We start from the raw sequence: 24,349 nt of genomic DNA on the forward strand, positions 1-24,349 counted from the left end.
CGTAACATTCTGAGCAATATCCTGTGAACAGTTTTAGAGATACTAAAGCCCCAACCAGGCTGAAACGTAAGTACCTAGACCACAGAGTCGTTGGAACCAGATGGTCAATGGTGTCGACTCCCAGTATCCTCAGGAACAGGCCACTAGTAGAATGTCCCCAGACTGACTGCACACCCCATGCCCCCCTCACTCTGTCATTAAAATCATCCCCCTGAAAGTATTTGGGGAGTGTGAGTCTTTGAAGTACCAGCTGCTGGGACACCTTGCTTGGTTCTCCAATAAACTATTGCACAGAAGTGAGAAGACCCAAGTTTGGTTGGGTAACAGTATTGAATATTAAAAATGAGTGTATAGAAGGGTGATGAATCACTTTTATTTCAGAAACCAAATAGATTTACTGATGTGGCTTATCCATGTAAAAATTCTTTAGGAATGAGATTTTGCAGGCTCATGGTTTTGGTTGCTATTTGGGTAAGGAGCCTGTATTTTAAGTTGATGCTGAAGTAAACACTGGTTGAACATTACCCTTCAATTGCTAGGAGAGCAGTCACGTTGTGATGTCACAGCTACCCTTCAATTGCTAGGAGACCAGTGACTTTGTGATGTCACAGCTACCCTTCCATTGCTAGGAGAATTTTGAACCACTGTAATGGTCTAGGGAGTTTCTCTCTGTAGGCCAGCCAAGCAGCACTTGAATTTGCAGTGTGTAAAATCAGAAAAATGAGAAAAGTATCTGAAGAAAGATTTTCCTGAGATGCCACATATTTCTTCAGAAATTCAAGATGCGCCTCCTAAAGATGAATCCACTGGTCCAGGAACTTCCATCAGATCTTCTTTGTACGATATACACTTGCTGGGGACCTAGTTTTGCAATCTATTATTGAAGAATATGCTTTTCAGGCTTGTCTGAAAAAGTTGTGATAAAAAGGCCATGCTACACATTTTCTGTCTCTGAAATAGTTGAGCTGAGTGAATTTCTTTCACTCACTTTTCCACCAAAATTGTGGAATATAGTTGAAAATGATCAATTTGAATCTCTTTGTTGGGATGAGAGTGACACTTGTATAGTGATCAATGAAAAACACTGCAAGAAAGAAGTCTTGGAAAGAAAGGGGTCTTTCAGAATATTTGAAACCAATAATACGAAAAGTTTAGTTCGACAGCTTAATCTTTATGGGTTTAGCAAAAAGCGCCAAACTTTTCAAAGATCCGCTTCACTATCAGACTTTCTGGAAGAAGAAAACATCTCTCTCTTGAGCAAGGCACTCCAAAATTTTCACTTATTGGCAATATGGAAGACTCAACCATGTGACCTAGAAAGCATGTTACCATATGTAGCTAAAACGGAATTTAAAATTGAGAGAGCAAATTGTTGAAACAGCTTTATTTTTGGACGTTGAGAGCAGCTGGAGGATATAATATTTGATGTTTATCAAACTTTCCAATCAACTTGAAACAAGACACAAGTCTTGAAGCTACTTAAAGTGACATTTACTGTATATATGCAACATATATTTAGCTGAGGAGCATCATTGTTTCTAACATGTTAGCTGTTAAAACTACTCTGGAGGTGTTTTATTTGATGCAATTTAATTGGTATCATTAAAGGAATACAATTTTTTTCTTTTTAAAATTTATTTAATTGGAGGCTAATTACTTTGTATTATTGTACTAGTTTTGCTATACATTGACATGAATCTGCCCGGGTATACATGTGTTCCCCATCTTGAACCCCCCTCCCTCTTCCCTCTCAATCCCATCCCTCCGGTTCATCCCAGTACAACAGCCCTGAGACTCCTGTATCATGCATCAAATCTGGACTGGCGATTCGTTGCACATATGATAATATACATCTTTCAATGGCATTCTCCCAAATCATCCCACCTTCGCCCTCTCCCACAGAGTCCAAAGGACTGTTCTATACATCTGTGTCTCTTTTGCTGTCTCGTGTACAGGGTTATTGTTATCATCTTTCTAAAGTCCATATACATGCGTTAGTATACTGTATTGGTGTTTTTCTTTCTGCCTTACTTCACTCTGTATAGTAGGCTCCGGTTTCATCCACCTCATTGGAACTGATTCAAATGTATTTTTTGCAATTTCTGAGTACTTAAGAAACGTGTATGCATGTCAGGAAGCCACAGTGAGAACTGTAGATGGAACAACAGACTGGTTCCAAATAGGAAAAGGAGCACATCAAGGCTGTATATTGTCACCTTGCTTATTTAACTTCTATGCAGAGTACATCATGAGGAACGCTGGGTTGGAAGATGCACAAGCTGGAATCAAGATTGATGGGAGAAATATCAATAACCTCAGATATGCAGATGACACTACCCTTATGGCAGAAAGTGAAGAGGAACTCAAAAGCCTCTTGATGAAAGTGAGAGAGGAGAGTGAAAAGGTTGGCTTGAAGCTCAACATTCAGAAAACAAAGACATTGGCATCTGGTCCCATCACTTCATGGGAAATAGATGGAAAAACAGTGGAAACAGTGTCAGACTTTATTTTTTCGGGCTCTTAAATCACTGCAGATGCTGATTGCAGCCATGAAATTAAAAGACGCTTACTCCTTGGAAGGAAAGTTATGACCAACCTTGATAGTATATTGAAAAGCAGAGACATTACTTTGCCAACCAAGGTCCGTCTAGTCAAGGCTATGGTTTTTCCAGTGGTCATGTATGGATGTGAGAGTTGTACTGTGAAGAAAGCTAATCACCGAAGGATTGATGCTTTTCAACTGTGGTGTTGGAGAAGACTCTTGAGTGATCTAACCAGTCCATTCTAAAGGAGATCAATCCTGGGTGTTCATTGGAAGGACTGATGCTAAAGCTGTAACTGTAATAATTTGGCCACCTCATGCGAAGTGTTGACTCACTGGAAAAGACTCTGATGCTGGGGCCGATTTGGGGCAGGAGGAGAAGGGGACGACAGAAAGTGAGATGGCTGGATGGTATCATCGAATCTACGGACATGAGTCTGAGTGAACTCCGGCAGTTGGTGATGGACAGGGAGGCCTGACGTGCTGTGATTAATTTGGTCACAAAAAGTTGGACACGACTGAGCGACTGAACTGAACTGAACTGAACTGAACTCTATCGTGTATACGTATTACAGCTTTCTTATCCATTCGTCTGCAGATGGACATGTAGGTAGTCTCCATGTCCTGGCAATTATAAACTGTGCTGTGATAAACATTGGAGTACATGTGTCTCTTTCAATTCTGGTTTCCTCAGTGTGTATGCCCAGGAGTGCTATTGTTGGGTTGTATTTTTAGTTTTGTAAGGAAACTTCCCACTGTTCTCCATAGTGCTTGTCCTTTTTGCATTCCCACCAACAGTGTAACAGGGTTCCCTTTTCTCCACACCCTCTCCAGCATTTATTGTTTGTTGACTTTGGAATAGCAGCCATTCTGACTGGCATGAAATGGTACCTCATTGTGGTTTTGATTTGCATTTCTCTGATTATGAGTGATGTCAAGCATCTTTTCATGTGTTTGTTAGCCATGTATATGAAGGAATAAAGTTTTGTAGTTAAGCTTTTATGGCAGTTTTACCTTGGTTTATGAAGAAACTAAATAATTGTATCCTTTGACTTTAGTTACGGATCTGCTATAATCCAAATTTTAAAAGAGGCTATCCTCAACTTTTAGTAAGAATAAAAAGAAGAGTTGGGATTAACAATGTGTTTCCAATATCTTCATTAGTTCGAGATTACAAGAAGAAGCATGTTAAAGCAAGTGTCAACGTAGATGATCGTAACTCAAATTTTCGTCCAGAAACTAGTGGAGAGAATACATTTTCAGCCTCCACCAGTTTAACTGTGCCTTTCATACAAAAGCCTCACACCAGCCAGATAGTCGTTAATACAAGAGCTCTAGCTCTGCGTGACTTACCTTCCCCATCATCAATATCAGTTAGCCAAATAGAACAGATTGTGGGAGATCAACCTGCTGTTTTAAATCAGTTGAGCATTTTTAAGTGGCACTCACATAGCAACTACACTCAGGCCACGTTGAGGGCTTGGCTACTACAACTACATCTGCTTCTCAGAACCGCATCATATCTCCATTATAGAGCAGTTATTCTGGACTGATGGTGGAGCCTTCTAAGTTTCCACTTAGGTATAGGGATATGTCAGCCCATGACAGTCCTTCTCGTAACCTTCAAGAGAGAGGCAACTCATGGTCCTCAGTGTCAACAATCACTTGTACATCTGCCTCCTCTCTTTCAAGTCAACTCATCAACAATCATCATTATGTGAAAACCATGCTAATTAAAATGGACCTATCAAATAAGTGTCAGATTATGGAGCCTAGTGAAGATTGAAATTTTTGTTGAGAGATGTCAACAAATGCCTACAATTCTTGTATTTGAACAATAAAGTTACATGTTCATCGTCATAGTTTCGTTTTCTCTTTTCAAACAATGAAGAGAAAAAGTGAGGCCTTAGGTTAATGTCTGGCTATTTTACTGCACTCTTTCATAAACTCTTCAGAACAAGAAATCATTTGTTATGCAACCTAGGTCAATGACACCTGATCTAATATTTGTAAGGAAGAAAATTAGAACAAAGGGAAAAGAGGTAATGGATGTAAAGTCATTTCGGAAATCATCCCTGCAGAAATGAATGAGTGTCTACATTAGGATTGTATGGGTGAAGGATGAGATACAAATAAAATGAAAAAAATGGAAATACACAGTATATACCTTAGTGCTTTCATAGTTACAGTATATTCTATTAGATACTGGTAGACAGCAGATTATCTTCACTATAGAAATTCATTATGTACTTGAAAATTTGAAATCGTGATCATGATGATCACCACTGTACTGTCACCGTGATACCAAAGATAACATGGCATAATCAGTGACTGGCTCATGGTCAGCACAAGACACATATTTTACACGTGGTATTGTATAGGCTCATTTTTGCTCTGCTGTCCTTAAGCGAAAGTGGAAGGGAAGTAGCTCAGTCGTCTCTGACTCTTTTCGACCCCCGTGGACTGTAGCCTTCCAGGCTCCTCCATCCACGGGATTCTCCAGGCAAAGATACTGGTATCGGTTGCCATTTCCTTCACCAGGGATCTTCTAGACCTAGGGATTGAACCTGGGTCTCCCACATTGTAGGCAGATGCTTTACTGTCTGAGACACCAGGGAAGATGCTGTCCTTAAGGCACGCCTTTATCTCCTGACACCAAGATTCCACCCTATATTTCCTAATGCATCTTTAGATGTTGCTTATCTGTTCCCACAGAGACAGAATAAATTCCTGGTGGTGATTGCAGCACATCAGTGTGATTAACAAGTTCGGTGAAGACATGGTATCTTTCTTCCTTAATAATTTCATTATACTTTCTCTTATACTGTGCTTCCGGAGCTACAGTCACTCAACCTAATTTCAGTCATGCTATGCCCCTTCTCACAACTTTGTCTCAACTCTTTCTTCGGGTTGGAAGGAACTGCCGTTTGCCCTTCTACCAAGTTGAGCACAGATATAAAGTCTTCAGTTTTGGGTTTACTCTCTTTATGTATCTCTCACATCAGCTAAAACTTAGAGCCTGCAAATGATATGTTTTAATTACTTACTGAATTATCAACAAAGAAATGTAATAACCAATCAAATACTATATACATTACTCAACATATTCCTATAACCTTCATTATTATCATAATTGGCCTCTACTATTTACTGATAACTTTATCCAAGTTTATAAATATTTATTATATTTACATGAAAGTTAAATGTGGGAATTCAAATTATAAGATGACTGCTGCTCTTATGAAGTTTACAGTCTATAAAACCCATTCTAAGCATGCAGTTTCAGGCCCCAGTTCCCTAAAATTCAATGGTAGGTGTGGAGACATGTATAGGAAAAAAAAATCATTAATTTTAATACTCTAGAAAAGTCATGGAGTAAGAGGGGATCAAAATCAATGGTTGATCCATAATATTTTTCGCAGTGAAATAGTCTGAAGATAGTATCTGCTTGTTGGACTATCCAGCTGTCATGAACGCTACCTAGAAATCTTGGCAATCTCATATTTGGGGTCATTCCTTTAGATGAGGTTGGCAACATCAACTCACGTCCCTGTTTTGGGATGGTAACCCACATGGGACAACACCAACTTAAGTTCACCACTCTCATTCTTGCAGCTGATGAACAGTGAAGTCTGTGGAATATCTGTGTAGATAAGGGAGTGGTCCATAAACACACGTTTTCTTTCACCGAAAAATTTCATTCAATGTAGGTGAGAAGGCCACGTTCAGAGAGGTGAGCATTTTGCAGCAAAGGTGTTACTGAAATCGGTATCATTATCATTTGAAGCCCAAGGTTCAATGGACTTGTTTTAGATTTCAGGTTTCTTATGAAACTCAAAGACCCTTACTCCTTGGAAGGAAAGTTATGACGAACCTAGATAGCATATTATAAAGGACAGACATTATTTTGCCAATCAAGGTCCGTCTAGTCAAGGCTATGGCTTTTCCAGTGGTCATGTATGCATGTGATACCTGGACTGTGAAGAAAGCTGATTGCCGAAGAATTGATGCTTTTGAACTGTGGTCCTGGAGAAGACTCTTGAGAGTCCCTTGGACTGTAAGGAGATCCAACCAGTCCATTCAAGGGAGATCAGTTTTGGGTGTTCATTGGAAGGACTGGTGCTAAAGCTGAAACTCCAATACTTTGGCCACCTCAGGCGAAGAGTTGACTCACTGGAAAAGACGCTGATGCTGGGAGGGGTTGGGGGCAGGAGGAGAAGGGGACGACAGAGAATGAAATGGCTGGATGGCATCACCGACTCGACGGAGGTGAGTTTGAGTGAATTCCGGGAGTTGGTGATGGACAGGGAGGCCTTGCGTGCTGTACTTCATGGGGTCGCAAAGAGGCGGGCACGAGTGAGTGACTGCACTGACTGACTTACTATGTAGTCAAATTTGCACGCTTTGAGCAATATCACCTTAAAGATGATTCCATTTTCTATTTCATTGCCATGTACTGATTATTCCTTCTCCTTCCCTTTTCCTTCTTTTCATGTTCTGCTTTGAGTGGCAGGTCCTTCTCAAAAAGAACAGGAATGATCCACTTAGTCCTCCGTGATAACTTGGAAAAGACATGGACAAGGACATTCAGTATATCATGCTGAAAAGCTCCTGTTTTTGTTCTCCCCTGAAAGCATATTATTAACCTGTACTTCAATTGTCCTACCAAGGGAATCCTGATTACATGGTCCATTACTTTGTTATCAATTCCCATATGGCTTTAATGTATCAGTACTGGTAATTCTCCGAAGATTATAGAGAAAATAGCTCAATACTTTAGGGAACCATTGTACATGAATTCAGTTTTCTTTCTCTTATATATTTACTTTATAATTGGTGCCTAAAATTGTAAACCTGAAAACAAAAATTTAAGTGAGGTAAATACAGCAGATTGGGGGGAAAAGTAGAAAAATTGATGGGAGAAGGTCCGTTTAGTCAAGGCTATGATTTCTCCAGTGGTCATGTATGGATGTGAGAGTTGGACTGTGAAGAAAGGTGATAGCCGAATAATTGATGCTTTCGCACCGTGGTGCTGGAGAAGACTCTTGAGAGTCCCTTGAACTTCAAGGAGATGCAACCAGTCGATTCTAAAGGAGATCAGTCCTGAGTGTTCATTGGAAGGCCTGATACTAAAGCTGAAACTCCAGTACTCTGGCCATCTCATGCGACTAGTTGACTCACTGGAAAAGACTCTGATGCTGGAAGGGGTTGTGGGCAGGAGGAGAAGGGGACGACAGAATGAGATGGCTGGACGGCATCACCGACTCGATGTACATGTGTTTGAATGAACTGCGGGAGCTGGTGATAGACAGGGAGGTCTATCCATCTATTGATTCATGGGGTGGAAAAGAGCTGGGCACGACTGAGCTACTGAACAGTACTGAACTGAACTGAACTGAAAGTCTGCTCTGCATAAGGAAGACAAAAATGTTTTTGTGTATTCCCCCTCTTTATTTATTTAATTTTTAAATTTGTGCTTGGTGATTATAAGGAATTCTTGTAATATATTTAATGGAAAATGATTGTAGGAATTGTTTGAATTGCCTAGAAATATAGGCAGGGCTATTTTCTGTTTTTATATAACTAGGTGTTCCCATTATAGCAAAGCAAGCTAACAGGTGGGTTACAACATGTCCTGTAGCCTCACCTTGAAGAGGTGTGGCCCATATTAAAAAGGAATTTGTATCAATTGAGACATGTAAGAAGGAAGAGCAAGAAATTTCAGGACAATGCACTACCTCCACTTGCCATAGTTCATTAGGTTGTAATCCTCGAGGATTAATACCTTGTGCAATAGATCGAAGATGCAAGGGACTTCAAGTAGGGAAATTTTTAATGATTTCTTTAGCATGGCAGTATGAAATTTTCCGCATTTGATGTAATGAACCAGCATTATTGTGTAATAGAGCATGTGGCTCTTCAGGAGTAACAAAAAGACAAGTTTATCAGCTTGTTCGTTGCCATGAGCCATAGGGCCTGAAAATCAAGAATGTGCTCGGATATGGGTAATATATAAATGGGGGAAGTGCAGTTCCTAGTAAGAGATTGTAGTTCGATAAAATGTTGAATAATGGACTGATTAGAATTGATGATTGAAGTTTCGATATATCCTAATACAAATATTGAATATAAAGAATGATAAACTATATTAATATGGTAAGGATGTAGGTGAATAACCTGAATGAGAGCATATAATTCATTTTGTTGAGAAGAATGAGATTTAGTATAAAAAACGTTCTCCTCTTTGAGAGACCAGAACGAGGCTTTAGCAATTTTAGTCCCATCTGTATAAAAAAACATCAGCTAGAGGTATAGGTTGTGATGTGACAATGCGAGAGATAATAAATTCAGTATTTTTCAAGAAATTCCAAAGTTTGTTAAAGAATAATGAAATGAAATTTTCCAAAATGTTTCGAAAAGGCTATTTGGAAGTCAGTAGAAGTCTGTAAAGCAATCTCAATTTGTAACTTACTAATCGGTACTACAATTTTATAAGAATCAGAGCCAGTTAGAGCTCCAGCTCTATTTCTCCCGTTGATCATTATTAGAGCAATCAAATCAAAAGAGAGTGTAAGTAATCTTGTCCCTCTAAAAAAGGGTATATATCCATTCTATCAGGAGTTCTTGTTGGGCAAGAAGTCCCGTAGGGGACTGGAGAGAGGAAAGGATAAATAACTCTAGAGGTAACTCAAGTCTGATGGGAGAAAGAATTTGTTTTCGCAATTTATTTTGCATTAAGCAGAGTTCTTCTCGAGCCTCTAGGGAGAGTGAACGAAGGCTATTTAGATCAGAATCTCCTTTTAAAGCGTTAAATAAATTAGTCAATTGATAATTTACAGTACCCAAAATAGGTCTACTCCAGGTTATATGCCTAAAATTTTTGAAAATCAGTCAAAGTTGATAATTTATCAACACAAATCTGTGCAAGTTGGGAAGTGATTGGTTGTCTCTTAGCAATAAATCCCAAGTAATGGTAAGGTGCAGAGGTTTGAGTCTTTTCAGGGGCAATGATTAATCAAGAATCCTTTAAGTATTGTTGAGCTGCGTCAAACATCTGCTGAGTTTCTAAACTAGAAGGAGCTGAAAACAACATAACATTCATATAGTGAACAATAAGAAATTTACGAAATTGCTTTCTCACAGGTTCAAGAGCTTTGGCTACACAATATTGAAACATGGTGAGAGAATTTATCATTCCTTGAGGCAATACAGTCCATTGATACTGTTTTTGAGGCCCGATATGATTAGGATAAGGGAAAAAGTAAATCTTTCTTGTTCTAGAGGGCGTAAAGGTATAGTAAAAAATCAATCCTGCAAGTCTCTAATAATAATATCCCCAGTTTTGAAACAAAGCGGCAGGTGATGGAATTCATGGTTGCAATGCACCGATAGTTTTCATGGATGCATTAACCTTTCGAATGTCCATTTGTTAGAGTTCTTCTTTATCACAAAAATGGGAGTTTTCCAAGGGGAACAAGATTCTTCAATATGTTTTAATTTCAATTGTGTATCCTCCATTGTAGTTCCTTGTGTTCAGTTCACTTCAATCGCTCAGTCGTGTCCGACTCTGTGACCCCATGAATCACAGCACGCCAGGCCTCCCTATCCATCACCAACTCCTGGAGTTCACTCAAACTCGTGTCCATCGAGTCAGTGATGCCATCCAGCCATCTCATTCTTTGTCGCCCCCTTCTCCTCCTGCGCCCAATCCCTCCCAGCATCAGAGTCTTTTCCAGTGAGTCAGCTCTTCGCATGAGGTAGCCACAGTATTGGAGTTTCAGCTTTAACCTCAGTCCTTCCAATGAACACCCAGGACTGATTTCCTTTAGAATGGACAGGTAGGATCTCCTTGCAGTCCAAGGGACTCTCAAGAGTCTTCTCTAGCACCACAGTTCAAAAGCATCCATTCTTCGACGATCAGCTTTCTTCACAGTTCAACTATTGTAAGCGGCCACTGCTCAGTCCAAATAGGCTCGTCATACTTCAAAGTTATTTTTAATATTTGTATTGTTTATTAAATGAGCAATGGCCCCTATGAAAAATTTGGAATATATATTGAGTTTGTCAGTGCATAAATAAATATCCTGTTATTAAATGAAGGCGTGCCTCTATCACATAAGTTGTAAAGTTGCAGGTTGGTGTTCTGGTCCCTCACGTGGGTATATTTGGACATGTTGGAAAACCTCCTGTACTTTAGTTTGAAATGCTCCTGCAATTTGGAAAGAATTTACTTGTAAAGACCCAGGTTTGGGCAGTAAATGTTTGGAAATAATGGTAATATCGAATTCAGAACCAAGAAGACCAGAAAATCTTTTGCAATCACTTTTGATATATATATTTGGTCGTGCATATTCAGAAACTATTGATGTCCATAAGGATTGCTTTTGATCTGTATTACCTAATTTTCCTGTCTCTACATCATTCAATTCAGTTCAGTTCAGTCTCTCAGTCATGTCGAACTCTTTGAGACCCCATGAATCGCATCAGGCCAGGCCTCCCTGTCTATCACCAACTCCCGGAGTCCACCCACCATATCCATTGAGTCAATGAGGCCGTCCAACTATCTCATCCTCTGTCGTCCCCTTCTCCTCCTGCCCTCAATCTTTCCCATCATCAGGGTCTTTTCAAATGAGTCAGCCCTTTGCAGCAGGTAACCGAAATATTTGAATTTCAGCTTGAACATCAGTCCTTCCGATCAACACCCAGGACTGATCTGCTTTAGGACTGACTGGTTGGATCTCCTTGCAGTCCAAGGGACATTCACGTCTTCTCCAACACCACAGTTGGAGAAGCATCAATTCTTCGACATTCAGCTTTGTTTACAGTGCAACTCACACATCCATACATGGCCACTGGAAAAACCATAGCCTTGACTAAACGGAATTTGTTGGAAAAATAATGCCTCTGCTTTTCAGTATGCCTTCTAGGTTGGTCATCATTTTCCTTCCAAGGAGGAAGCCTCTTTTAACTTTATGGCTGCAATCACCATCTCTAGTGATTATGGAGCCCAGAAAAATAAAGTCAGCCACTCTTTCCACTGTTTCCCTATCTATTTGCCTTTAGGTGATTGGACTGGATGCATTAAAGAAGTTAATAGAAACGTAAGGTAAAAGAAGTAATTGGGAAATTTGTCCCCCTTTTTGAATTGCCATAGTTTATGAGATAATATAATAATTTTTATTTCTCCCTTAAAATCTGAATCAATTATTCCGGAGTGAATAGAAATTCCCTTAGAATTCAGACTATATCGGCCAAATACAAGGCCGAAGATTTGTTGGAGTTAAGTGTCCATAAAGTCCAGTAGATATTCTGGAAAGGACTTTCTGAGGAAAAAGAAGAAAATCATTCAGGGCATGTATGTCGACAACAGCCCTGCCAGATGTTGAAGGTTAGAGGGAAAAGAAGGAGCTTGCCCCTGATTTTTGTTGATGGGGACCCGGGGAGTCCCCATCTTTGAGTTTCCCGAAATAGGGTTCCCTTCAACGTCATATTTAGATCGAGGTTCTGTAGCCCAGTGTACCGCTCTACAACATCGAGGGCAGACTCCTGGATGCTTTTCAGTAGTTTTATTTTATTCTGTGTATTTTTTAGGGTACAATTTTTTTAATAGCTCTTATCCCCACAAACAAAATGCCCTTCATTCCCCTTTTAAAGGAAGTAGCCTTTGCTTCAACTAACATTTGCATTTCCTGAGTTTCTGATCTTAAGTTGCGACAAACCTTCAAATAATCAAGAACATTCCTGGTCTCACGAATCAGAGCGACGGCTCTCTGACATTCCTGATTTTCATTTTCCATATACAAGCAGTTTTTCAAATTGCACTTTGGCCTTCTTCCCAGACAACACTACAGGATATAGCAACTCCCACTCCATCTAAAGAATAAAATAAAATTTCCAATAGAAGATGACATAGTGTTTAGAAGTTCTTTAGTAAAAGGCGAAGGAGGGCTGTTCATAGTGACAACCTTTTTCACTTGTTGTATGTGAGAAAAATCAACCCCTTCTTACTGAGGCATTAGTTGCCCTTGAGCATTACCATTTCTAAACACAGGCTAGAGAAAAAGATCATCGGCCTCAGAGACTCGAGATTGCAAATCCGGTAAATCAGAAAGCCTTCGTCATGAAGGAGAATGAGTGGATCGTCTGTTTTCATAAACATGAGTGGGTGTTAGGGGCTTATCATTGTCATCCACATATATATTGTTGGCTTTAGTGTCAAAGGGAGCATCAGAAGTATCAATATCAGGTTCATCTTGTCCTCGAATCGGGGAACCTTCAGTTTCGTGTCCATTACAAGAGGAGGAGGAGCACTTGGCACAGCCGGAACAGGGATGGTGGGTAAGTTTTGAAACATTGTATGGTACTCTAATTGGGCTTTTTGTAAAGTCTCATCATCTAATTCATATTCGTATAATGAGCATTCTGTTTGTTGACAATTATGGGCGGTGCGGTTAGAATTGCCTTGAAATGAAAAGATCACAGCTTTAATGATGGCCCACAAGAATCAAAAATCTGTTGGCTCGTTTAACATTTTCTTTAACCCGGTTTCAAATTTCTAAATCCAAACTGCCTTCATCAAGGAACCAGGGATTACCTTCAACCACTGTTTGGAGATGCGCCGGTATTTGCTGAGGCGAAACCAAAAAGTCACTGAACCTTAAATAAATAGTGAAGTAACGTACAAAGGTGGTGGGGCATTCCAACCCTTTCTCTCCTAACCCCACACTTACTGACCCCCATAGGTCCTAACAGTCACTCTGCCTGCTTGCCAAGGGTGTTCACCTGGTCACTCTTCGGGTGCCAGTTGTCACAGGCAGCGTAGACCAGGACCTGGGAACTGGAGTTGATGAGAAGAAGGATGCAGGGGAGCTAAGTGTTGAGTGAAACAGGGGTACTTTATTGGAAGAAACACACGCTTCTATATCTTCAGTAAAATGATTACTCAACCATTGAAAAGAATGAAATTCCACCAGTTGCAGCAAAATAGATAGTCTTTTCAGTACAAAGTCACTCAAGAGAGTCACTGAAGGGAGTCACTGAAGGGAATCCAAGCAGGTGTCCTTTCCCATGATCTCAGTCCTGAGAACTGCGTGCAGCTCTGATCTTTCTTGCTTTGCCGGAACTGATAAGGAACAGAGAGTACTTGAGAAATAGCACACAGAGAAGACAATATATTGGATCCCTTAACGTTGAATGCATCCTGACAGACCCAGACACCCTGGAATGCAAAATCAAGTAGGCCTTAGGAAACAGCAGTAAGAACAAAACTGTTGAAAGTGATGAATATCCAGTTGAGTTATGTATAATGCTAACAGATGATGCTGTGAAAATGCTGCACTCAATATGGATGTAAATTTGGAAAATTCAGCAGTGGCCAAAGACCTGGAAAAGATCAGTTCCTTACAATCCCCAAAAAAGGCAATGCCATAGTCTGTTTGATCTAACGCACAATTGCACTCATCTCACACAGAGCAAAAAATAATGCCTGACATTCTCCGAGGAAGGTTTCAACAAATGAAGAATTTCCAGAAGTTCAAGCTGGATTTAGAAAAGGCAGAGCCACTGGAGACTAAATTGCCAACACCCGTTGTGTGATTGAAAAAGCAAGACAGTTCCAGAAAAACACCTATTTTTGCTTTATTGACCATGCCAAAGTCTTCGACTTGTGAACATGAACAACTGGAAAATTCTTCACGAGATGGGAATCCCAGGCCACCTGACCTGCTTCCTCAGAAAACTGTATGCAGGTCAAGGAGCAATAGTACCATGGACTTGGGAAAATGGACTGGTTCCAGAGTTAGGGAAAGTGGTACCTCAAGGCTCTATATTGTCACCAATTTATTCAAATGCACACTACATCAGTTGAAATGCCGGGCTGGATGAAGCACAAGCTGGAATCAAGTTTGCTGGGAGAAATGTCAAAAATGTCAAAAATCACAGATGATACCACTCTTATGGCAGAAAGTGAAGAAAAATAAAAAGCCTCTGATGAAAGTGAAAGAGAGGAGTTCAAAAGGTGGCTTAAAACAGAACATTCAAGATCATGGCATTCGGTCCAACCACTTTATGGCAAATAGATGGGGAAACAGAGGAAACAGTGACAGGCTTTGCTTTCTCGCACTCCAAAATCACTGTAGATGGTGACTACAGCAGTGAAATTGAACGGCGCTTGTTCCTTGGAAGAAAATCTGTGACAAATATAGACATTATTGAAAAACCACTGAAAATATTTTGCTGACAAATGTCCATCTAGTCAAAGTTATGGTGTTTCCAGGAGTCATGTATGGCTGTGGATTTTGGACCATAAAGCTGAGAACTGGAAGAACTGACGTTTTTGAGCTAGAGTATTGGAGAAGACTCAGAAGAGTCCTGTACTGCCTGGAGATTAAACCAGTTAAACCTAAAGGAAATTGGTCATGAGTATTCATTGCAAGGATGGATGCTGAGGCTGAAAATTCAGTATTTCGGACACTTGATGTGAACAACTGACACTATAAAAGACCCTGATACTGGGAAAGATTGAAGACAGGAGAACTGGATGACAGATTATCAGATGGTTGGATGGCATCATAATTTTCCAAAGAATAGCAAGAGAGATTGTGAATCACCACTTGATGGACGCGTGTTTGAGCAAGCTCTGGGAGTTTTAGATGACCAGTGAAGACTGGCATGCTGTAGTTCATGGGGTCATAAAATGTCAGATAAATGAGGGATGGAAGTGAAGTGAACTGATTTGTGGTGGGCTGTTTGCTTGTAGTGACCCTGGGACAGCAGGAGACATTGATGCCCCTGTCAGCAGTTCAGAGCCTGCTGGTATCAGGCTTAGAGACTAGGGAATAGCAGTCCTGATGAAGACGTGTCATTGCTCATGCCCAAAATCCTGACATGAATTCTTTCCTTACTTTTTGTATCATCCTTGGTTGTGGATAGCAAAGGGACAATGTGGCTCTGTCTGCACGTGACGGATGGTTCCCATAATCTCCCTGGAGCAGAACATCTGATTTTGTCATGGTAATCTTTAAGAAGATATGCACCATGAGACACTCACAGGTACCTCTGATTTAAAGTGGGCATCTTGGATGTCCCCCAGCCCAAACTTTAGCTGCATTTGTGGTATCCCAACTTCGTAGACTACCAGGCATTCTGAGGTATAGGCAGATCTACCACAGTCTGATGAGGGAAGCAGAAAGAGGCATTTAGCAAGTTACTGAGGCCTGGCCTGGAATCAAGCCCTCTTGGAACATTTGGGAGAAGAATGCTGCTTTCTGCACAATGGAAGCATGAGTTATGGGCCCAGGGCAGGCAGGCTCCTCAGGGTGTAATCCGTGCTGGGGCTATGTGTATGTATGGGCAGAAATAAAGTGAAATGCTGAAAAAATGGGAGGCCACTGGACCCTTGTGACCTCACATTCACTGCCTTGTTTCAGCAGAGGCCCTTTGGATCTGCGTGCACCTTCTTCATGATATTGTTTCAGACACAAGCATGTCACATTTTCTATGCCCTGTTGGAGGTCCAGACATCAATTTCACCTTTCCCTGCTACAGGGAGACAACCTTTGGGGGAAAAATGGAAACAGTTGCATACAGCCCATTACACAGTTGCGAGGAGCAGGATCTCCTTGATCAGAACCTCTTGGGCCTGATTGGGCACTGGGCCTGCCACAAGGGCCCAGCATTGACAAGGTAATGGTTTTGAGAGGTGTAGGCTGAGATACGTAGCTCCAAGTCAGTGCAGTACAAATCCACTTGCTATTTCTGGTGTGGTTCCTGGAAGGAAAGCACGTGGAATGGAATCATGCCAAAGTGATTGGCACTGTGAAACAGTCAATGTGATGAGAGAATACAGGACATGAACAGCTGTCCACCAAGAGCACTTCCAGCCCACCGAAGGTCTTTCCACGTCAGTCCTTCTCATGAGTAAATCGCCAAATTTGTAACCTTCGAGAATAAAGAGTAGAGCTAGAACAGGAAACTAACTTGAATGACAAGTTAGTGAAGGAAAACAACTAGAGAAAATGAAAGGTACTTACCAAAATCTATGATCCTGGAAAACAAAGCTATGACCATTTGCATATTATCATATGCAAATGTGAAAATTTCCTTTTTAGAGTTGTGTGTGTGTGTGTGTGTGTGTGTGTGTGTGTGTGTGTGTGCCCACCAGCAGAAATGTGCGTATGAGCTGTCAGAATTGTCCCGGCTGCGAGAAGGAAAATGAATACTGAAAACATGAACAAACTTGTGTAAACTACATTAACCATGCGGCAGCCAAAGCACTGACGCCAGGGAACCAAGCCCAGGGATGTCACCGAGAAAGCATTCTGTAAGTGGAGACATGCTGCTACACCCTGGATCCCTAGGCAGAAAGGAGAGGCAGGAAGAAAACATTCAGGACCATACATGGAGATGAAAAGGAGCAAAAAACAGAATGAGCCAGGTTACCAGGCTCAGACATGGGGTATGCACAGCCCCTACAAAGAGTTTTCTGTCCTTCTCAAGTGCAGCAGTATTCTTTCCCCTACAGGACCAGGCATATGAGCACATCGTGCTGTTTTTGTAAGGTTTGTGAGACTGACGGCACTATAGCATAAGCAGCTGCTACCTGCAGAGTATGCCGGTTTGAAACATCCTTCTTTAAAATCTTTACAGAATGCTTGAGTTATCAGGACTCTACAAAGCATGGCTTAGGATGATCCTCTAGCTACTCGCAGCCCCACAGCCCTGAGGTGATGCGGTAGGCTGGCATGTGTTCTCCCCAGGAGGAAGGATGAGAGCAGAACCACTTTGAAACCGTTTTTGTATAGGAAATGAGCCGACCTCAATTCCTCTGGCACTGATGAGTCAGGTCCCTAAGGGGGATGCAGACCATAGCATCTCTTATTTAGACATGCTTCATCTGTAAATCTCTTTATTTAGAAAGAATTTTATCTCTAAATATGGAATTCTATCTATGTCGCATCACATATTCAGTACCAAATTGACTACTAGAAATATGGAATTCCTATATTTCACATAGGCAAATCAATTCCAATATTCATATCTGAAATATTAATTCTCTACAATTCATGTATGAATATTTGCTGAAGATTTTCCTTCATGACATATAAAATTACCTGTATTTGACAACTGAAAATCAGGATGGTTATTTTTCCTACAAGGAATGTGGAGTTCTCTTTCTTGAACATCACCATCTGCTTGCAGATTTTCCTACATGAACAATGGCAGTTTCTGCATTTCACTTCTTTACCATCTAAGCTACCAGGGAACTTGAGCAGTTGTAGGAAGAGCTTCAGGTCTTTTTAAAATTAATGCCGAAAAAAAAAATGTCCCTTTCATCATAGGGTTCTGGAATGTAAAAGCATGAAGTCAAGAGATACATGGAGTAACAGGCATGTTTGACTGTGGTGTTCAAAATGAGGCGGGGCAAACAATAGCAATGCTTTGGCAAATAGAAAGGGTAAAAACGGAAAGAGTGACAGTTTTCTAGGGCTCTCATATCACTGGGAACAGTGATTACAACCATGAATATAAAAGAGCCCTTCTTCTTGGAAGAAAAGCTATGGAAACCTAGACACAGGTACTGAAAAGAAGAGACATCTCTTTGCCAGCAAAGGTCCATATGGTCAGGGCGATGGTTTTACCAGTACACATGTACGGATGTGCTATTATGACTAGAAAGAAGGCTGAGTGCCAAAGAATTGAGACTTTGCAACTGTGGTGCTGAACAAGGCACTTGAGAGACCCTTGGGCAGGAAGGAGACAGAACCCCTCAATTCTAAAAGGTGTACAACCAGGACGGATTCATGTCAATGTATAGCAAAACCAACCAATATAACATTGTAAAATAATTAGCCTCCAATAAAAATAAAAATTAAAAAAAATATTTCCAAATTAGTATACTTACTTCAAATGGTATTTGCAAATTGTAGAGAAGTATTCATTTGATTAAAAATTATTAGTAGTATAAAAATCATGGAACTAATGTCCTCTTTATAAAAACATGTGACTTTTCATTACAAGGACATTTTAGTTAACAGAATGAATCAGACTCAATAATTATGCTCTGGATCCATTTTCAGCAACACTTTGTACTAAATAATAATTATGATAACTTACTTTACCAATCATATTATTGTTTACAAAGTATTTTTGTGTTACTTTTCTAATATTTACAATAAGCTAAGGCACATGGCCTTTTCTTTGTTCCCTTGCACTCTACCCTTCTCTACCATATCGTTGTTAGACGAATGATTGACTAAATTATGCGAAAGTATTAAAGAGAAATGATTATTTAATGTGAAAAAATAAATAAATAGAAGAAACTAACCCAAATATTCATTGAAAGGACTGATGCTGAAACTGAAGTTCCAATACGTTGGCTTCCTGGTGTGAAGAAGTGATTCATGAGAAAAAAACCGAGGTTCTGCCTTTTCTTTAAAAAAAGAGAAAATCATTGGCTTGATGAGGGAAGATGGAGGGCAGGAGAAGACTGGGGTGACACAGGGTGAGATGGTTGGACAGCATCAGTTGACTCAGTGAACATGACTCTCAGCAACGTGTTGGAGACAGTGAAGGATAGGGAGGCCTGGAATGCTACAGTCCACAGTGTTGCAAAGACCTGGACATGGCTGAGTGACTGAACGTCAACGACTTTATTTCTCATATATCAATTGAGATGATATTTGTGAACCTGAAACATGGAATTTTCTATATGTCCATAGAAATATTAGATCCTCATGCTTGAAATGAGGAATTTTCTCTGTTTCATTAATGAACATCTGCATGCAGAACTTCCCTCTTAAACTATAAGTGTTTCAACATTTCATGCATCAAAATCTGAATAAAAATATACTGACATGAAATATGGATATGAAAACTGACATAAAATATTTTCTATTTCAAATGTGAAAATCTATGGATACATTTTCTTATGTGAAATATCATATGACTACGGATGCACTGTCGAATTTTCTGTTTCATATATTGAAATCCGACACCAGATAGTACTACATGGAAGACGAAATTCTCAGTTTCACATATGAAGCTGTATGCAGATTTTATTACATGAAATATGAAATTCTATATTTCACATATAAAATCTGGGGATATCTGTATATCATATGAAAGTATGCACACAGAGCTTTGGCATAAAATACGAAAATATTGACATTGCAATTATCTAAATGTAATTCAGTTCAGTTAGGTTCAGATCAGTCGCTCAGTCATGTCCGACTCTTTGCAACCCATGATTCACAGCACGCCAGGCCTCCCTGTCCGTCACCAACTCCCAGAGTTCAATCACATAATGCAATTATAATGTAATTTTCATATTTCTCATTTGAAAATCTGTGTGTGGCTTTATTTCATGAAATACAGAATGCTGTCGATTTCATTTTTGAAAAACGACATAGTTTTTGCTACGAGAAATACAAAATCTTCTATCTAGATTTGAGGAAATATGATTTTCATTCTTGAGCTGTAAAATTCTCTATATTTCACCATAAAGTTCTTCCAGCATGAAACATGGAATTCAGTATATTTCACATTTGAAAATCTGAGCATAGGCTTGCTCATATTAATTACAGAGCCTCTGTTATTCACGTTTGAAAACCTGTGTCAGGATTTCACACATAAAACTGGAATTGTCCATGATTCAGAAATTAAGATCTGGGACAAGCAATCAAATATAGGATCGACTTATTTCTTGTATCACTGTCTGTTCCCTGATTTCCCTATTGAAATTTACAATTCTCTGGATTTCTTTTATGAAAGTCCGTGTGAAGATTTCCCAACATGAAATACGTAATATTTATTTATTTTTTAAATTGATTTATTTTAATTGGAGGCTAATTACATATTTTATAATATTTATTTTATTTATTTATTTTAATTTATTTTATTGGAGGCAAATTACCTTACATTAATATATTGGTTGGTTTTGCCATACACTGACATGAATCCGTCCCGGGTGTACATGTGCTCTCCCTCCCAAACCCCCCTCCCTCCTCCCGATATCCTCCCTCCATGTCATCCCCGTGCACCAGTCCCAAGCATCCTGTATCATGCGTCGAACCTGGACTGGTCACTTATGATAATATATATGCTACAATGCCGTTCTCCCCAATCATCCCACCTTCACCCACTCCCACAGAGTCCCAAAGACTGTTCTATATCCTATGTCTCTTTTGCAGTCTCGCATACAGGGTTCAGGTTACCATCTTTCTAAATTCCATATATATGCCTTAGTATACTGTATTGATGTTTTTCTTTCTGGCTTACTTCACTCTGTATAATTGGCTCCAATTTCATCCACCTCATTAAAACTGATTCAAATGCATTCTTCTTGATGGCTGAAAAATACTCCATTGTGTATATGTACCAAAGCTTTCTTATCCATTCATCTGCAGATGGACAGCTAGGTTGCTTCCATGTCCTGGCTATTATAAACAGTGCTGCAATGAACATTGGAATACATGTGTCTCTTTCAATTCTGGTTTCCTCGGTGTGTATGCCCAGGAGTGCGATTGCTGGATCATATGGCAGTTCTATTTCCAGTTTTTGAGGAATCTCCACACTGTTCTCCATAGTGGCTGTTCTAGTTTGCATTCCCACCAACAGTGTAAGAGGGTTCCCTTTTTTCCACACCCTCTCCAGCATTTATTGCATGTAGACTTTTGGATAGCAGCCATTCTGACTCGTGTGAAATGGTATCTCTCCAAGGACAACTCAGACTCAAAACTGGTATAATTCCTCGGTATTTTTACAGTTGCCTGAGCCTGGGCATTTTCTTTCGTTTTACCTCTTATCATCTTTTGATGCATTCCATAGATACAGGGTCTGTGTCATTAATCATGTTTATTTAATCTGCAGCATGCTTAACTGGTTGGTAGATTTCCAGTCCTCTTCCTTAATGGCTCTGTCCCTGGGTCTAAGATGTAATTTTCATCCTTCCTCCACACGTGGTCACCAAAGGAATCTGCCCTGAGACACTTGTGGAGCACCGGGGTCTGACTTGCTGAGTACAGGAGGTGGCATAGCGTCTTGGAGTGCTGGAACCCTGGTGGTGCCAGTTACGAATAGGAGACAGCAGCCATGGACAGAAGAGATTTGGACTTAATGGGATCCTTTCCTAGCCTGTGTTTGCAGGAGCATGAGTGGTACTTCTGGCTGGTCTTTCTCTATTGACTTGTAGTAGTTGTTAACAGGTGGGAAGAGGAGGGGCTACAAAGGTGTCTCTACCTCCTGAGTGACACAACAGTAAGTCCTGCCTCTTTGTCAGTTTGGGAATTCTCAAAAGGCATTCGCTGCTACACAACTACTTGTACCTGCTCCGTCAGGCCATCTCCACATAGTCAAGAGCAGTCCTCTCCCAGGATGGCTCTAAATGATGTGCTCCACTTTCCAGACCCCATGCACACTGGTTGAGCTGCATTGCAGTTTGGGCCATGACACACATGGTCCGTGTGACTCTCTATATATACAAATTATATTTACTCAGCTGTATTACTTTGCTTCGTTTTGGTCCAGAGTAATATACTCTTTACTGGAGGGGCTTGCCTCATTCTGGAAATCTCTTCCCTCCTTCCCCATCTCCCACCCCAAGGCACAGGTTTGGTCTCGCTTCCTCTTATCCTCCTCCCATCTTAATTCCTTTCCACCCAGGTAAGTCTCAAGCCCACATGAGACACTCTGGTGACCCCGGTCTTCTGCTAGTGTTTATATGATGCTCTGGGAGAAGTATTGTCAGTGTACAAGTAGTACATGTGATCCATTCATGAAGAGGGTTGCATTTCCTGTCCTCCTACATTGCTGCCTTCTTGGAACTTCTCAGTTTTTCCTGGCAAGCTCGATTATTCTTTTATGCTTGACAGTTAAACAGAAAACATTACTTAACATGAATTACTCTGTTTGATGGGAGGTTGCATACATAAACAAGTCACTGGTACTACTTTGACTTGCAATATGCAATCAAGCATATTTTGTTGTTCTTGTTTTCCCCCACCCCCTTGGAAATTTCCCTCAATAAGGAATTGTTATTAGCATGAAGAAATGCTGAACTTTCCACATAAAGTATAATAGCATAATTGGGCTCAAAAATTCAGCACTTGAATATATCTAGCTACTTTTTGAACATTCCTGACATTTTCCCACAGTACAGATGTCTGATTTCGGATCTCGAAGCTTAACTCTATTCAGTGAGTGCCAAAGGTCAGAGACTGTCATGGCCATAATTGAATTCTTGTAGAATAAGATGGCAAGTTCATAGGAAATTACCAGTTGGTACTTGACTGCTTGAAAGAGAGAAAACAACAGCAGCAACAATGACCAAAACAATAACAACGACAAACACAGGAATCTGTAGCTAGTGATTTAAACATAAGAGGTACACAATAATTGATGTTGGGTCATAGTAAAAGCAAGCGGATACCATACAATCAACTATATTTGCTTAATTGTCTCTGCTAATGACTAGGACACTGTGGGTCACACACAAAGAAAAAAAAAAAAAAAGGAAAAGTGATTGTGCAAAATTCTTAAAGATAACAATACCAGAAATCCTTACCTGTCTCCTGGGAAACGTGTATGCTAGTAAAGTTGCAACAGTTAGAATTGGACACAGGATAATAAACTGATTCAAAATTGGGAAAGGAATATATCAAGTTATATATTGTTATTAACTTCTGTGCAGAGAACTTCATGAAAAATAAAATCCTAGATGAAGCTCAAGCTATAAATAAAATTTATGTGGGAGACATGAATAACTTTATTTATCCCAGTGACAACACCCAAATAACAGAATAGCAATAGAAACTAAGTAGCCTCTTGATGATGTTATTCTCTGTTTCAAGGATAGACATCTGAAATGGGACAGTTTTACATAAAATATGATATTCTCAGTTTCACACATGAAAATTTTGATGCAGTTTTCAGGATGTGAAATATAAAATTCTCTATTATTCACATATACAAATCGGGACAGATTTTCCAACTTGAAATATGAAATTCTATGTACATCACACATGAAACTATGAACACAGAATTTTGTGCATAAAATCTGGAATTTTTCACGTTAGAACTGTGAAAATCTTGATGGAGATCCTTTGAAAGGAAATATGAAAATGTCTATTTCACATACCAAAACATGGTCACAGGTCTAATATGAAAAAGGGACTTTTTTTTCATAGTTCTCATTTGAAAATCTTTGTGTTGTCTTTTCTTCATGAAATAGTGAATACTGTCTATTTAATATTTGAAAACCTTGCATTAATTTTCCTACTAGAAATGTAGACTTTTTCCACAGATTTTCATGCTTGAGCAATGAAATTCTCTATATTTCCATCAAGAAAGTTTGAATGAAGACCTACTGATAGGAGATTTGTAATTCTGTGTATTTCACATTTGAAATTGTGGGGAGAAATGTTCTCAAATGAAATATGAAATCTCAATTATACACCTATGAAAACTTTTTCCTTATCTGTACATATAAACTAGAGAATTTTCAATGATTCAGAAGATAAGATCTGAGCTAAACAGTCAAACATCAAAAATCTATATTTCATATGTTTCCCTAAAATCAGAGTTCTCTGTATTTCTGGATGAAACTATGAGTAAAGATTTCCCTACATGAACAGAGAATGAGATGGCTGGGTGGCATTACCAACTCGATGGACATGAGTTTAAATGAATTCCAGGCGTTGGTGATGGACAGGGAGGCCTGGCGTGCTGTGATTCATGGGGTCCCAAAGAGTCAGACATGACTGAGCGATGGAACTGAACTGAGCTGAACACATGTAAAATCCAAACCCTTAT

The 24,349-nt window shown here is 39.8% G+C and overlaps 1 pseudogene; it reads left to right on the forward strand.

Moving 5' to 3' along the window:
* Positions 1–754: 754 nt before the first annotated feature.
* LOC148773071 (heat shock transcription factor, Y-linked-like) lies at positions 755–4,328 on the forward strand (annotated as a pseudogene).
* The last annotated feature ends 20,021 nt before the right edge of the window (positions 4,329–24,349 follow it).

The sequence above is a fragment of the Moschus berezovskii genome, chromosome Y, assembly GCF_049115385.1.
Source record: "Moschus berezovskii isolate FMDL1 chromosome Y, NW_MosBer_1.0, whole genome shotgun sequence".
Lineage (NCBI taxonomy): Eukaryota > Metazoa > Chordata > Mammalia > Artiodactyla > Moschidae > Moschus > Moschus berezovskii.